The following is a 15,670-nucleotide window of genomic DNA, read 5'->3' as shown; positions in this document are numbered from 1 at the left end:
CACCACTCTTTCTTGCACAGGAAGTCAAAAATGCATTGTGAAAAACACTTCCTTTTGTCAGTCCTGAATGCAATGCAAGCCACAACCATCACCTAATTTAAAATCATCTTGTTCCAGTTTAGATGCTGTCTATAATTTAAAAGGGATGCAGGTGGCGCTGTGGGTTAAACCACAGTGCCTAGGACTTGCCGATCAGAAGGTCGGGGGTTTGAATCCCCGTGACGGGGTGAGCTCCTGTTGCTGGGTCCCTGCTCCTGCCAACCTAGCAGTTCGAAAGCATGTCAAAGTGCAAGTATATAAATAGGTACTGCTCCAGCGGGAAAGTAAACGGCGTTTCCGTGCGCTGCTCTGGTTCGCCAGAAGCGGCTTAGTCCTGCTGGCCACATGACCCGGAAGCTGTACACCGGCTCCCTTGGCCAATAAAACGAGATGAGCGCCGCAACCACAGAGTCGGTCATGACTGGACCTAATGGTCAGGGGTCTTTACCTTTATAATTTAAAAAGTAAGGAGAGCCTGCTGGATCAGACCAAAGGAGGCCCATCTAGTCCAGCATCCTTGTCTCACAGTGACCAACCAGATGCTTGTATTCCTGCAAGCAGAATTCAAGCACAAGAGCAATTCTCCCCTCCTGCAGTTTCCAACAACTGGTATTCAGAAGCATTTCTGCCAACTATGGAGGCAGAGCACAGCCATCATGACTAGTAGCCTTCAATAGCCCTCTCCTCCACTAATCCTCTTTTAAAGCCATCCAAGTTGGTGGCCATCACTGCCTCCTGTGGGAGGGAGTTCCATAGTTTAACAATGCACTGTGTGAAGGACTTTCGTGATGCTGGGTAACTGATCTGTTGCCGTCTGCAGCCATTTGAATCCCTTCTCGCCTCTTCGCTGCTTTGCATGCAATCTGGCTAAGTCCCTACTCCGTGTAAAAACTGTGGTTTCTATTTAAGGGAGCAGGAATTCCCTGGGCATTGTCATCACCGCATGCTACTCCTCCTGCGCCTCTCAAAACAGAAAACGTTCAGTAACACAGACACTTCCTACAAGAAAGAGTGGAGAGAGCAGGGTGACAGAGTTTCTGCCCTCTGGGAATAACGCTCTGTGGCATCTCCATGGTGCTGCGTTAGCTAATTACTACTGTGGGGAGCAAGGAAACTCTGTTCCAGGGTTTTTTTGGCACATGTCAGAGCACAGAGGAGTGTCTCCTGGGAAAGATGCACAATTTGAGGGCTGTGATTCGCTCAGCTGCAGCAGGAATGCATAAGCCAAGATGGATTCTGGGAACATCTGGATTGTTTTCCTGGAGTGGTCCATCTTCTAACAGCAAGCAGACAGGACTGATGCCTACAAGATGTTAACAGGGAGAACATGAAGGATATGGCCATGCTTTGTCCCCAGCACCTGGCATTTAAAGGTCTAAGGGGGGAGGAGAGCCTTTTCATCCACGGCTAAACTAACCCTTTTACACACAAAAAGACGCCACTTTTTCTTGCACAGAAGTCAATAATGAATTGTGAAAAACACTTCCTTTTGTCAGTCCTAAATGTAATGCAAGCCACAACCATCGCATAATTAAAAACCATTTCGTTCCATTGTTTAGATACTGTCTACAATTTAAAAAGTAAGAAGGATTTGCTGTATCAGACCAAAGGAGGCCCTTCAAGTCCAGCATCCTGGTCTCACAGGGGCTTGTATTGTATTCCCACCATCAGAATCTGAGCACAAGAGCACTCTCCCTTCAACCATGAGGGCTGTGTTCAGCCACTGAAAACCATTTGCTTGGAATCACAAGTGGAGAGAATGCTGTTGTGCTCAGTTCCTGTTTATAGACTTGCCCCTGGGGCATCTGGTTGGCCATTACGAGACTAGGATGCTACACTAGATGGGCCACTGGCCCGATGCAGAAGGCTCTTCTTGTGTTCTTAACAGATTCCTTGCCACATTTGGCATTATAAAAATAGTTTTTACCGGGGGTTTCTTTTTAAGTTGTCGACCACCTTATGTTGTTTTCTATGCAAGTGTGGTTGATAAATATTTAATTTTTTTTAAGAAATAAAAAATATTGTCACTTGCCATCTACACCAGTGAGTGTTGGATGGGGGGGAATCCCCCTTCCCGGCCACCATCACCCCCCCCCCCAATCTTTTCTCTTCTGGTATTTGAGTCCCTGCACATGTCAACAACTAGAACAACCCAAGAAATGCAGAAGAGCAAATGTTCCCAGCCTTAGAAAACCACGTTTTGCAATGAAACAAGTGGATGTTGTAAATGCAACAGTAGCAAGAAAATTAGAAGCAAATAACACAGCCAGGAAAAAAGGCATCTTCTAGAGTTGACTATATAAGTTCCTTTCTGGCCAGCTGCTAAGCTGAACAAAAACATGGAAGGAAAGGATGGGGACGAAGAGAGGCAAGCCTTAGGCATGATGGATAGAAAGTTTGGAATAGCCTGAAAATGGAACGGATTGGAGAGGAAGGCCCACTGCCTTGGCCCCAGGGCATTTTGCTGACCCAGGCGAAAGATGAGATGGTGTCCAGTTCCAATTCTACGCACAGGCACAGAGGCATCTGCAGAAGGACAAGAGGGACAGCCCCCCTCCCAAGCCATAATCTACCATGCTAGTTAAGTTTGCTTCTTGGTTTGGAGTATTTACTCCCCCCCCCCCCCGCCGCCCGGAAAAACTCCTGTATATGCTCATGCCGAGGAGCTGACCATACTGGTGTCTGCATCTTGCTTCAACCCTGGGGATGAGGCTGCATCGTCGACTGAGTGTACAGGTTGCACCATCCCACCCTCCAACACTTCGCTGTTGCTCTCTGCCATCCCGCCTCCCAGCATCTGCCGTTTGAGACGGTTGCCTCACTTTGCCCAACGAAAGAGCTGGCTTTGTTAGGCCATCCTTAGTACAAAGAGATCTCACCTTCCAGCAGACGCTTGAGGGGACAGAGAAGGAACAGTCCCTTCCCCTCTGGAAAGATGAAAGCCAGCCAGGAATTCTTCAGATCTGCTTCTAGCGCTGGTCAGAGCAGACCAGAGGGAGAGGAGAAGTGGAAGGAAATCCTGATGGTCCTCTTGGAGTAGCCGGAGGTTTATTTTAGGCAATTTCCAGCTTTGCTCATAGCAAAACTCTGCATGTACGCCTCCCCCCTTTTGTGCTGTCTGCCCTTACAAGGGACCGGTCTGCTCGTATCAGCAACGGGCTTTCATATTCTCAGAGGAGAAGGAGACATTCCTTCCTCTGTTGCAGCCCTGGAACTTTTTGTACCAAGGAAGGGCAGAATCTCATAAAGGTTGCAATGCTGAGTGGTTAGTGTGTCAGACTAGGAGCTTGGAGACCAGGGTTCAAATCGCCACTCAACCATGAAGCACACTGGGTGACTTTGGGCCAGTCACTGCCTCTCAGCCAGTCTAGTGAGATATCACAAGGTTGTTGTGGGGATTAATTCAGGAGGGAAAGAACCACGTACAGCACCTTGAGCTCCTTGGAGAAAAGTGTGGGTTATAAATGCAATCAATCAATCAGTCAATCAATCAATCAATCAATCAAAAAGAGAGAGGCTTCCTGCTGTGTGAAGGTCTGCAGGTCTATAGCACAAACCATAGTTTGTGGTGGTGTTGTTGTTGTTGTTGTTGTTGTTGTTGTTGTTGTTAATTTCATGCATGAATCACTACCCAGGAGACCTCCCAAAGCAATTTATAATATAAGAGAAAATAGAAAACAGCTACATCTATCAAAGCAACTTTAAAAAGCAATTATATACATAAAAAAGAGAGTGCATAAATAAAATCAATTCACGTCCAAGACAGACACCGACTGGGATAAAGATTTTAGAAGGGTGGTTTTATTTTAGAGGTTTGCAGAGTTAAAGTGGATCAAAGTGTTCTTAGTGCAAGCCACCCACTTTAAGAACAAAGAATCTGACTTTTTGTGGTTTGGAAAGTGCCAGGAAAATGTGGGGCAAACGAACAACAAATGGGAAGATGCCCAGAGGGCAGCGGATTGGGTGTTATACAAATTCATGACGGAGAGAGCTTTTGATGTCCACTAGCCATGATGGCTAAGTTCTGCCTCCACTGTCAGAGGCAGGGAATGCTTCTGCTGGAAACCCTTGCCGTTGAGAGTGCTTTTGTGCTCAGACCCTGCCTGCAGGATTCCCACAGGAGGCATCTGGTTTGCCCCTGTGAGAACAGGATGCTGGACTAGATGGGCCACTGGCCTGATCCAGCTGTAGGAATAGTATTATATTCTCAATTGGTTTTCTGACAGAAGACTGCTTTTTATCCCCTCTTTCCTACCTTCCCATGTATTGAAGGAGCGTCTCCACCCCCATTGTTAAACCCGGACACTGAGGTCCAGCTCCAACGGCCTTCTGGCAGTTCCCTCACGGCCAGAAGTGAATTTGCAGGGAACCAGGCAGTGGGACTTTTCGGTAGTGGCACCCGCCCTGTGGAACACCCTCCCATCAGATGTCAAGGAAATAAACAACTATCTGACATTTAGAAGACACCTGAAGGCAGCCCTGTTTAGTCAAGTTTTTAATGACTGATGTTTTAATGTATTTTTAATCTTTTGTTGGAAGCCACCCAGAGTGGCTGGCGAAACACAGCCAGATGGGTGGGGTATAAATAAATTGTTGTTGTTGTTGTTGTTGTTGTTATATCAAAATATTGTGCCTGGCAAGGACATGAGTCAAAAGGTCTCATCCTGTGGATCTCAGCCAGGGGTGGGCAGCCCTAGCACAAAATGCTTGCCCAGAAGACCCCAGTGGAGCACAAGATGGAGCAGGCTAAGGTGCTGGGGGGAGAAGGAGAGCCTAGCAGCTGGCTGGCAGCAACAATTTGAATCTATAGTGACCTTTACAGCTACCTTGAGTGTGAGCTTGATGTTTGTGTCTGCTACCAGTGCTGACTGATGCTTTATCTAGTGTTAAGATTGTGCAGTACCAGGCAGGTTATGACTGTTGATGTTGGCAGCGAGTGGACGGAAGTCGTTCTCAACTCTCCAGGTACAGCTCTGGCCCCTCTCAGGTGAGAGAGGAGAGAGGAGTATTAGATGTCCCAGAGGAGATGGGGCATGAATCCATCGAATTAGGAGTGGATCTTATTTCTGTATGCTTGGCATTGCGTTGTCATATTGCTGAGTGTGAGTGGCTTATGTATCTATTTCATGTTTATGGATATAGATACGTATCCATGAGTGGCTGGGTCAACCCAGCCAGAGTTGCGGGGTATAAATAATAAAATTATTATTATAACTATTATGGTGCAGTGCATGTATTTTGATACGGTGTTGTTCTACTTATTTGGTGTGCATACACACACACACACACACACAAACACAATATGCTTTTTTGTTTTATCTATTTTATGTCTATGGATATGGATACAGCCTATGTATTTTGACATGGTGTTACTGTGCTTATTTTGTGTATGTAAATGTAAAGGTAAAGGGACCCCTGACCCATAGGTCCAGTCATGACCGACTCTGGGGTTGCGGTGCTCATCTCGCTTTATTGGCCGAGGGAGCCGGCGTACAGCTTCCGGGTCATGTGGCCAGCATGACTAAGCCGCTTCTGGCGAACCAGAGCAGCGCACGGAAACGCCGTTTACCTTCCCGCCGGAGCGGTACCTATTTATCTACTTGCACTTTGATGTGCTTTCGAACTGCTAGGTTGGCAGGAGCAGGGACCGAGCAACGGGAGCTTACCCCGTTGCGGGGATTCGAACCGCCAACCTACTTATAAATCAGGCCTGGCCTGTCCATGAGACAGACTGAGGCAGCCACCTCAGGCAGTGGAAGCCAAGGGGCACCTCTGTGGGTGCGTCCCCCTAGTGCACTTCCAAGATCTTGTGAGAGTCTCACAAGAGCCTTGCAAGATTGCAAAGAGGCCTCAACACAACTTTCCAGAGAGCCTGGTAAGGAAGGCTTTGGTGGGGGAAGGCGGCATAAAGTATGTAGGGCAGCACCTTTCCCTTTCACCTCAGGTGGCGAAATGGAATGGGTCGCCTCAACGTATATACATTTATCTATTGTAAACAGCTTCAATATCTTTTAGACCAGTGGTTCCTAAACCTTTTCAACTGCCCCCTTAGTTCCATAATCTCCTCCCCAGTGCCCTCTACCCTACCCTAAAGAAAGTATTATTCAGAACATCAGTTTGCAGAACCCATTAAGGAAGATAACAACACGATAAAATTCAAAACGGGAACAATCAAAGGCACATTTGTTCCAAATCCAATTAAAACTATGTGGTTTAATTAATGCGAAAAAAATGGATGAAGTTCATTCAGCGTTGCCAGCTTTTCAAAGTCTGATAGTCATTTACACCTCCAGACCCCCTTGCTGCCCCCTTCCCTTTGATCTAGGTCAGGGGTCAGTAAACTTTTTCAGCAGGGGGCCGGTCCACTGTCCCTCAGACCTTGTGGGGGGCCAGACTATTTTTTTTGGGGGGGGGGAGAACAAATTCCTATGTCCCACAAATAACCCAGAAATGCATTTTAAATAAAAGGACACATTCTACTCATGTAAAAACACACTGATTCCCGGACCGTCCGCAGGCCAGATTTAATAATAATAATAATAATAATAACAATAATAATAATAATAATAAAAAATTTTATTTATAAATTTTATTTAGAAGGCGATTGGGCCGGATCCAGCCCCCGGGCCTTAGTTTGCCTACCGATGGTCTAGGTCTCTAGGAGGTAATCCCACCACCCACTGTTTTAGATAGTAAGTGGTATATAAATGAAAGTAATAAGAATAATAAAAACACAGAGGACTGGATAAATGATCTAACCTCCCTGTTCACTTAGTGCAAGCAACTCAGGATGAGTGCACAATTAATAGGTCATCGGGAGGAGCCTTGCTTCATACTTCTTCCATCCCACATTGAGACAAGGGCCAAACCAAATGACCCCATTAAATGCATGATTACATTTAAAGTGTCTACTTTTTTCCCCTTTTCAGCAACTGGCTACTGCAGCTCCTCAACTGATTGCTCAAAACTGGGAGGGTTTGGATAATTTCTGTCTCCATTTGGAGACAGAAAGTTTGGACAATGGAAAAGCTGACTAAACAGTCAAAAGCACTGAACGGGCAGCGAGCAGAAAATGATTTTTTTGAACGGTGGTATGCCTTTATGACATGCGTATTAGAAAATGATTCAGATGTAGAAATGCCAACAGTGAAGGCCCAACCGTGGCAGGGTGTATCTGGTACACTTCATTCTTGTAAGGAGAGGAGGAGTTATTTATGTTTGTTTGGGTGTTTGCAACGTTGTCATTCTTAGATTATTATTTTTTTAATGCAACACGCAAACACCAATAAGCAGTGAGGGGGGCAGAGGGAAAGCAGGACTCGGGTGTGTAGAGAGAGGTTAACCCTTTCCCCACCAATACATGCCCAAGAAAAATGGAAGCCCACATGGGACAAAAAGGGTCATTTAATCCAATCCCCTCCCATGAATGATGTGCTGTATTCTCTTCTCTCTCTCTCTTTTATATGCTGAATGCTGTTTCAGGATTTGACCCAGGATGAGGCAAATGCAACCCTCCATATATTTGTTGGACTACAGCTCCCGTCATCCCTGACCACTGGCCATGCTGCTTGGGGCTGGTATGAATTAAGAGTCCACCAATATTTGGAGGGCTAAAATGGATGGTGCAGACCTGTTTGGTTATATTTTATGCTGGTAGTTTGTTGCAGCCAAATAAGGGAAGAGGGTGTGCATAGGTTGTAGTTCTAATAAATAAACAACAACAACAACACACAACACGAACTATCCTATTTGTCCTGGAAGGGAGGCATTTTTGTTGGGACTGCTCTAGCAGGCTTTGGAACATTGGACAGGGTGCTTGTTTCCAGCTATGCTGCGTTTTCCACCTCTGTTGCTAAGTTCTAACAATACTTTAGACGGCTAAGTTCTAACAATACCCTAAACAGCTTTGGTCCAGTATATCTGAAGGAGCATCTCCGGCCCCGTCGTTCTGCCCGGACACTGAGGTCCAGCTCCAAGGGCCTTCTGGTGGTTCCCTCACTGCGAGAAGCCAAGTTACAGGGAACCAGGCAGAGGGCCTTCTCGGTAGTGGCACCCGCCCTGTGGAACGCCCTCCCACCAGATGTCAAAGAGAAGAACAACTACTAGACTTTTAGAAGATGTTTGAAGGCAGCCCTGTTTAGGGAAGCTTTTAATGTTTGATGCATTACTGTATTTTAATATTTTGTTGGAAGCTGCCCAGAGTGGCTGGGGAAGCCCAGCCAGATGGGAGGGGTATAAATAATAAATTATTATTATTATTATTATTATTATTATTACTACTACTACTACTACTACTACTACTACTACTACTAGAGGTTGCTGAGTCTGCTCAATTCACTTGCCAACCACCTTTCCCTCATTCCTAATCAAACCCATTACATCTTCCCCATCCATCCCCCCACAGCTCACCCCAAGCCCTTAAAAAAAAATCAAAAATTTCCCCCAAATATTTTAAACTAGGAAAACAAAATCTTTACAAATTCAATTTACATTTCCTTTGACTTTCCTCCTTTCTGCAGTTGCTTAATTTATATCTTTTTATTGCTGCGTATCCTGTTCAAATCTATTTACTTATTTTTTTTCTTATATTTCCTATTTACCATATTGTTCTGAGTATAACACACCCCCGTGTATAACACAACACCTATTTTTGGGGACTCCAAATAAGGAAATACCCCGTATGCACTATCTATGTATAAGACGCCCCCCACCCCAATTTTCAACTTGAAAAAATAGGGGGGAAATATAGTCTTATACACGGAAAAATACGGTAATCATTTCTTACTGCTCGTGTTTATATCAATCGTGGTAAAGGTTTTACTTTGTTTATCTTCAAGTAATCAATACAGTTCCCTCATTCTATTTTTAAAAGCCTTGTTGTCCTATTCTTCCAGTAAGTTTCACCATTTCACCCCCCCCAACAAACTCTTTTTGAAGGAGGGGATGAGGTGCTTCCCACAGTGAGTTAGCAAGCCCTCGTACTTCTTCATTAAGCACGCTTGCAGGGACGTTTCAGGAGGAGAAGAGGCTCCACAGAGCGGCTTGCTGAACTGCTGTATGAAGCGCCTCTGCCCCCCATCTTATATCCGCCACACGTGGCGGCCACACAAAACTGCCTATCAGCAGCGGTGCAAACTGCTGGGTGAGGCGACAATCTTACATTTTATATAGGCAGATAAGAGAACGTTACCCACTCTGCAGGCCCAGAACCAGAGGATGCTCCTCGGTGAACAGGCTCTCCCGCAAGGAAATGAAAGTAACCTCAAGATTAAGCTGAAGGGTGGAGGCTTGGCTGCAACCCACAGTAACTGGAAACAATATTTAACTCTATTGTTACCCATTGCTATATCAACGGGCTTGGTTGCCACTGTTTCCTCTGAAGCCACGAATCTCCAGCAGCCCTCATCCCCACGGTCTTCCTTCCAAGCCCTAGCACTTTTTTCCAGGGGTACTCAGTCAAGGGTACACAGTACCAACATTTTTATTTATGTATCTCTATTTATTTATTTTTTAGAAAGGTTAAACGTGTGTCACTGTAACTCCATGGTGAATACCAGTACCTTTTTTGCTTTTTAAAAAATGACCAGCCCCATACCCTTGCCCCACACATTATGTTGGACTTTGTAGTGGGCGTGGATTATGAGGGGCCCAGCCAAAAGCACTCTGCGCACAGCTGGGAACCTCCTCACAAGGTCAGCAAACACAGGAGACCAAAGAACAGATTAATAATTAAAACAGATACACACTTGCACAAACCACACAAACACCTCCCCCCTCCAGCTTTCCTTGACTAACCTTCCTCCGAAAAAAAAGACAAGACAGAGCCAGCTGTGTCCTACACGCGGTGGTGGGGGAGTGTGCATGTGTCTGTATAATACACCTATACAGTGCTTTTTTTTTCTTTAAAAAATGTTTAGGGGTACTCTCATTTTGACTCAATAAAATCACCATTTTATCGTTCAAATCGGGGAAAATAAATACAGTAAGTGGACAAAAGTACAAAGATTCACAAAATCTTTAGGGGTATGCGTACCCCAGCGTACCCCCAGGGGGGGAAAAAGCACTGCACCTATACAATAATCTTATATCCAAATGCCAAGCACTTTATTCTTACAGGATGCATCGGAGGAAGGCCGATAAGCACCCAGGCTGCAGCATGCCCATTTGAGGGTGCATCTACATCAATTAAACTGGTTGAATTCTAGATTAATTGTCATGGCACTTCCTTCCCTGCTTCCCCTGCGCCCCCCCCCAACATACAGGGAGTTTGTTAAAACAATGCCAAGGTCCCTGGTTGCTGGTCCCAAGCCCCTCCCCACCGCCTTTCCTAGAAGGCAGGACATTGAGACAAGTCTGAATATCATTTGAAGTCATCTTGCAGGTGCCAAAGCTAGCTTTGCTAATCTGTGGGGAGGGTGGTAGTGTAAAGATAATAATGTGACGATGATCAGAATGCTTTAGATTATAAAGGGCTCCAGCTTTCTGTAATGCACCAGGCCTCTTCCAAGGTTGTTGGGGATATAGAGGATATAGGGCACAGGATACAGATGCAGTTGGCAGGACAGTTTCACCCCCAACCCCAACCCCTCTCTGCATGATCTGGGCAAAACGGAAATCAATTCTAACCAACCTCCTGCCACAATAAGCTGGTGGCACGCCAGAGCCTCCCCCCAAAACACTTCCTCCTCCAACCTTCTTGCCCCCCTCCCTAAGAGATAATAATAATAATAATAATAATAATAATAATAATAATAATTTTTATTTATATCCCGCCCTCCCCAGCCGAAGCTGGGCTCAGGGCGGCTAACAACAATCAATAGATCCATTGTACTAAGTACCTCGGTTGGCATGGGGCAAATGCCTGCCTCTGCCTCCCCATAACCAACAGCTGTGCCCCCTCTCCATTAACCCCTTGCTCCCCCACCGGGCAGAAGCACCTGCTCCCCTGCTCATGCCACCCTATGCTGGTGGTGCCCACAGACTCTTGCCAGCTTCCATGCCCTGCGCTCATTAAATGCCATCTAGCTGCGCATTGGCAAGCTCTCTCTCCGTCATGGCACCGCCAAACAGGCCTCCGCAGCCTGTGCCAACCGCCCCCGCCCCCACCCCAAGCCTGGCACTGGAAGGTTATTCCAGCCCCAGTCCCCCTAGAAGCACCCCGGGACTGCTCTTTGCACCCCATCCTGGGGTAGGGGTGGGGAGAGGGACCCCACTCTCAGCTCCTTGCCCCCCCCCGCCACCCCGCGTCATCGGCTGCTCGCTCCGCATGCCACCCACGCGCCCAGGTAGTTTTACCTGCCGCTCCTGGGATTCCGATCTGGCAGCGGGGAGACGCAGCGGCCGCGCCGAGCCCCTTCCACCTGCCGGCAGCCTCTTCCTACCTGGCCCGGCCAGGTGCGCCCAGCAGCCGCGAGCAGCCGCTCCGGCATCGCCCAGCCCTGCAGCGGGAGCCGGTTCGGGGGCGGAGCAGCCAGGAGACGCCCTCCCATCGAGCAGCAGGAGCGGGGAGGGAAGCCCCGAGGCCGCCTGGCAAGGGCGAGAGGTGCCAGCCAGAGAAGGAAGAGCAGCATTATGGCAGAGAAGAAAGCAGCCTTCGCTCATCCACCCCCGCAAAAAAAGAAGAAAAAAAGCTGGTGCCCTCCAGGTGTTTTTGCATCACAGTTCCCATTGCCTAGCCTCCCTCCGGATGGGAGTTGTAGTCCAAAAACTCCCATGGGAGTTGTAGTCCAAAAACATCTGTCGGGGGCCAGATGCGAGGAGGCGGAGGGAGCTGGAAGATGATAGTGGTCACATCCACACAAGACCTTCAAAGCACTAACAGCCACAGCTTCTTCCAAAGATTCCTGGGAACTGTAATTTGTAAAGGGCCTTGACAGCTGCTAGGACAGGCACCCCCAAACTCGGCCCTCCAGCTGTTTTGGGACTACAATTCCCATCATCCCTGACCACTGGTCCTGTTAGCGGGGGTGATGGGAGTTGTAGTCCAAAAACAGCTGGAGGGCTGATTTTGAGGGTGCTTGACCTGGGAACCTTCTGCATGCAAAGCAGGGGCTCTGCTACTAAGCTTGTGGAACAGAAGGAGCTACTTCAGATTGCTCTGCCCCTAATATCTCCCACCGCTCTCTTAATCGAGTCTCTGCCTTAAGGGTCTGTCCTATCTTGAGTCAGACCAGTGGTCCATCTAGCTCAGTATTGTCTGCACTGACTGGCAGCAGCTCTCCAGGACTTCATTCATGGTTCTCTCCCAGACCTACCTGGAGATGTGATTGGGGACTGAACCTGGGACCTTCTGCAGGCAAAGAGATCCATAAAACACTGAGCCATAGCCCTTTGTGTGGCATCTGGGGCTGCTCAACCCAAGCCCTGAAGAGGAAGTCATACAATTTCCAAAAAGTCAGGTGCAGGGGCTCAAGGTGCCATCTCCTCACACATGGTTCCCTTGCCCTTGACCCCATGCAGTGATAGCTGGTGTCTATTGGGAATGATGGGGTGGAATGCAAGAAGCCCGGCAGTAGTTTGCGCCAAGAGCCAATGACAAGCAAAGCCAACTCTAGTTCTGTCCCCATCCTTATCCTCCTTGTAAACTCAGCAGGGAGGAGCAGAAGGAAGCAAATTGGCAGTGCTACCCTCTAGACTGGTTTTGAATAAGCAGCTAGCTAGGGATTGGCCAAGGGCAGGGCAAGACTGGTGGTGGAGCAGTGCCCCATTTGCCCCAATGGGCCAGCACCCACTGATCCAACGTATGAGTGGTGAGCTGAAGACACGGCACTCCACACATGCTCAGAAGCTCTTTCTCTGTAGTGTCACATCACATTCCCCAAAGCTGAGCTCCAAGACTGGAAAAGGAGGGTTCAGGAGCTGAGGCCAGGCAAGAATCGAGCCCTGCATGTTTTAGGTTATGTGTACAAAAAGAGTCATCACAGGTCAGTGACCCAACAGTATGAGCACACTTAATCTTTTGAGCTTTTGAAAATAATCATAATAACCACAACAACTCACAGCATGCTCAGTTTGGCATGTAGATGTGATACGTTTATTTTATTAATAGTCATACTTTTATTCAAAGGAGGAACAGGTGGGCCTCAAGGCCTTCTCCCCATTCCTCATTTCATCCTGACAGCAGCTTTGTGAAGGAGGCTAGTGCTGGCTGATGGTAACTGGCCAAAGTCACCCATGGTTGAGTGGCGATTTGAGCCCATGTCTCCCAGGTCCTAGTCCAAGACCCTAACCACTACACCACACTGCCTCTCAGGCACACTGTCTGGGGCTGCTGAGAACATGAAAACATCTGGAGGGCACTCGGCTGGCTTCTGCCCCCTGCGCATGCTGAAACAGCCCTCCATAAAATTTCTGACAAGCTCCTCACCTCCATATCCAACAATATGGCGCTAGATCCTTATCCCTCTTGATCTCTCAGTACAATCTCTCCTGCTTGACTCCCTTTTTACCCTAGAACTTTCATGTTTCTTTTTTATTCTATTGTCATTATTTGTAAGCGTTTTTTTTTTTTTTTACTATAAAGCAGGGGTCAGCAAACTTTTTCAGCAGGGGGCCGGTCCACTGTCCCTCAGACCTTGTGGGGGGCCGGACTATATTTTGCGGCGGGCGGGGGGGGTGAACGAATTCCTAAGCCCCACAAATAACCCAGAGATGCATTTTAAATAAAAGCACACATTCTACTCATGTAAAAACATGTTGACTGTCTGCGGGCCGGATTTAGAAGGTGATTGGGCCAGATATGGCCCCCGGGCCTTAGTGTGTCTTCCCATGCTATAGGAACAACTACAAACAAACTGAAGTTTACAACACGCAGCACAGAGCAATTTAAACCCCCAGCAATGTAAATCATTCCAGGGGGGTGTTAAATGCACAATTGTGCTAAAACATGAGAGTCATTTTGCTATGTTCTTATTGAAGCCAAGTATGACTATACTGTATACTGGAGGAACAATGGGATGATTGTGTTCTGCCTTATTAGCACAGGAGATAAAGTGATGCCAAATTGCACACAAAAAACTGTCCTGTGTGCTTTGTCCCCTGACAACCTTTTAACGCTGGGGAGATCTTTTCAAGTGAGGCTGCTTGCCATATTTTTCTAATAATTGAGTTTTGTCAAGGGGAAGGTTTCCCCAGAATTTAGCAGCAGACACCAAAAGGTGAGTTACAATTGGGTTTTGAAATTGTGCTGCTGCAGTAGAAGGAGGTAAGTGGGGAAAAGGCAGCTGTCTGGAAGAGGGAAAGTGGGGAAAGGTACTGCTCCACTTGTGAAAGCAGTTGTCTCTAAGAGGCTGGTGTCTCTGGGAGATCATTTTCATCAGGCCTAGGCCCACATGGCACTATAGACATCAGCCCAAACCTGCCCACCTTAAGTTGTACCTGTGCTGGGAAAGTGAGGATATAAGGCCAACCTACCAGGGGTGACCCCAGAGGAGTTTGTCTCTTTGGGGTGCAAAGAGAGCTCACCTGTTTCAGTTTTCTGTGTGTGTGTGTATGGGTTTCTGCGCGGTGTCGTTTGTCTATTTCTCTGAGGGTTTTGTTGTGGTTTTTTTCCTAGATCATTTTTGAGGTGAGAGGCTGGATGTTTTGATTTGATGTAATACTTGTACTTCTGCTTTTCCAGCAGCAAATGTTGAGTTCCAAGTGGCACCCAAAAAACGACGATGATTAGAATCATAGAATTGCAGAGTTGGGAGGGACCTTGAGGATCATCTAGTCCAACCCCCCGCAATGAAGGAATATGCAGCTGGGGGATCGAATCTGCAAGTTTGGCGTTAGCAACACCACGCTCTAACCAACTGAGTGTTGCAGTCACTGCAATATCAAACACAGCAGCAGATAAATATAGCTCACAACAAGAACAGATACATCAAAGCAATTAATACAATTAAGTGAAGTCACAGTATAATTCAAAATATGTGGCTTGGATTGGTGTAAGTAAAAGTGGTTTCATGCCTCTGAATGAAAGTGTTCCCTTCCTGGGTGTGAGGCAGGAGGGGAGCGTGGAGTTTTTGTCCCAGGATAACTCTCTTACTGGAAGCTTTATGGCGGCTTTTACCAATGCCTGTCAAAATATGTCCATAAAACCTATTTTCCCCAAGCCTGGTGCCCTCCAGATGTTTTGGACTACAAATCCCACCAGCCTCAGCCAGCCAGGTCACGCTCCCATTAGCCCCAGAACCGTACCTGGTTCTGCTGGCTGGGGCTGATGGGAGTTGTAGTCCAAAAATCTGTAAAGCACCAGGCTGGGGAAGGCTGTTTGGAGTTTTTTCTGACAGATCGTACTGCGCATGCCTCATTTTAGCCGCGGCCTGTTCCTCCTCCAAATGAACAGAAGGGGCTGTTTTTCTTGGGCGGCAGGCAGGATGAGTCTATAGATGCACCAAAGTGTAGAGAAACATGTTGCTGGAGGGAAGGACGTGCTTTTCTACACACTTACCTGGGAGCAACTCCCATGGAACTTATGCTTGAGTAGACATGTGTAGGTTTCTTCTGTAAAATCCCGGTTTTCTTCATTGTTTGGGTAGGCCTCACAAAAAGGAACTCGGAAGTCAGATACTTGATGTGCATCTATAAATTGGCAAGTTTATGAAAAAACACTAGAAACGTAGGACTTGGGTTTTTTTTCTTTTGT

At 47.1% G+C, this 15,670-nt stretch overlaps 1 protein-coding gene across 4 annotated transcripts in view; it reads right to left on the bottom strand.

Annotated features, from left to right (window-relative positions):
- LOC310748805 (hexosaminidase D-like) overlaps nucleotides 1-11,532 on the bottom strand; it is a 42,280-nt gene extending 30,748 nt beyond the window's left edge. For 2 of the 4 annotated variants that reach the window (XM_083584708.1, XM_083584709.1), the window contains exon 1: nucleotides 11,335-11,532. The gene's annotated coding sequence lies outside the window, so the exon portion shown is untranslated. Of the gene's footprint in view, nucleotides 1-9,229; nucleotides 9,277-11,334 lie in introns of those variants that run through there. The other 2 variants (XM_083584710.1, XM_083584711.1) reach the window with 1 other exon arrangement.
- Between the last annotated feature and the right edge of the window lie 4,138 nt (nucleotides 11,533-15,670).

This window comes from Podarcis filfolensis (genome assembly GCF_964270895.1).
Source record: "Podarcis filfolensis genome assembly, chromosome: 14".
Taxonomy (NCBI): domain Eukaryota; kingdom Metazoa; phylum Chordata; class Lepidosauria; order Squamata; family Lacertidae; genus Podarcis; species Podarcis filfolensis.
The sequence above is the reverse complement of the archived record's forward strand: the minus strand, read 5'-3'. Positions and strand labels throughout refer to the sequence as shown.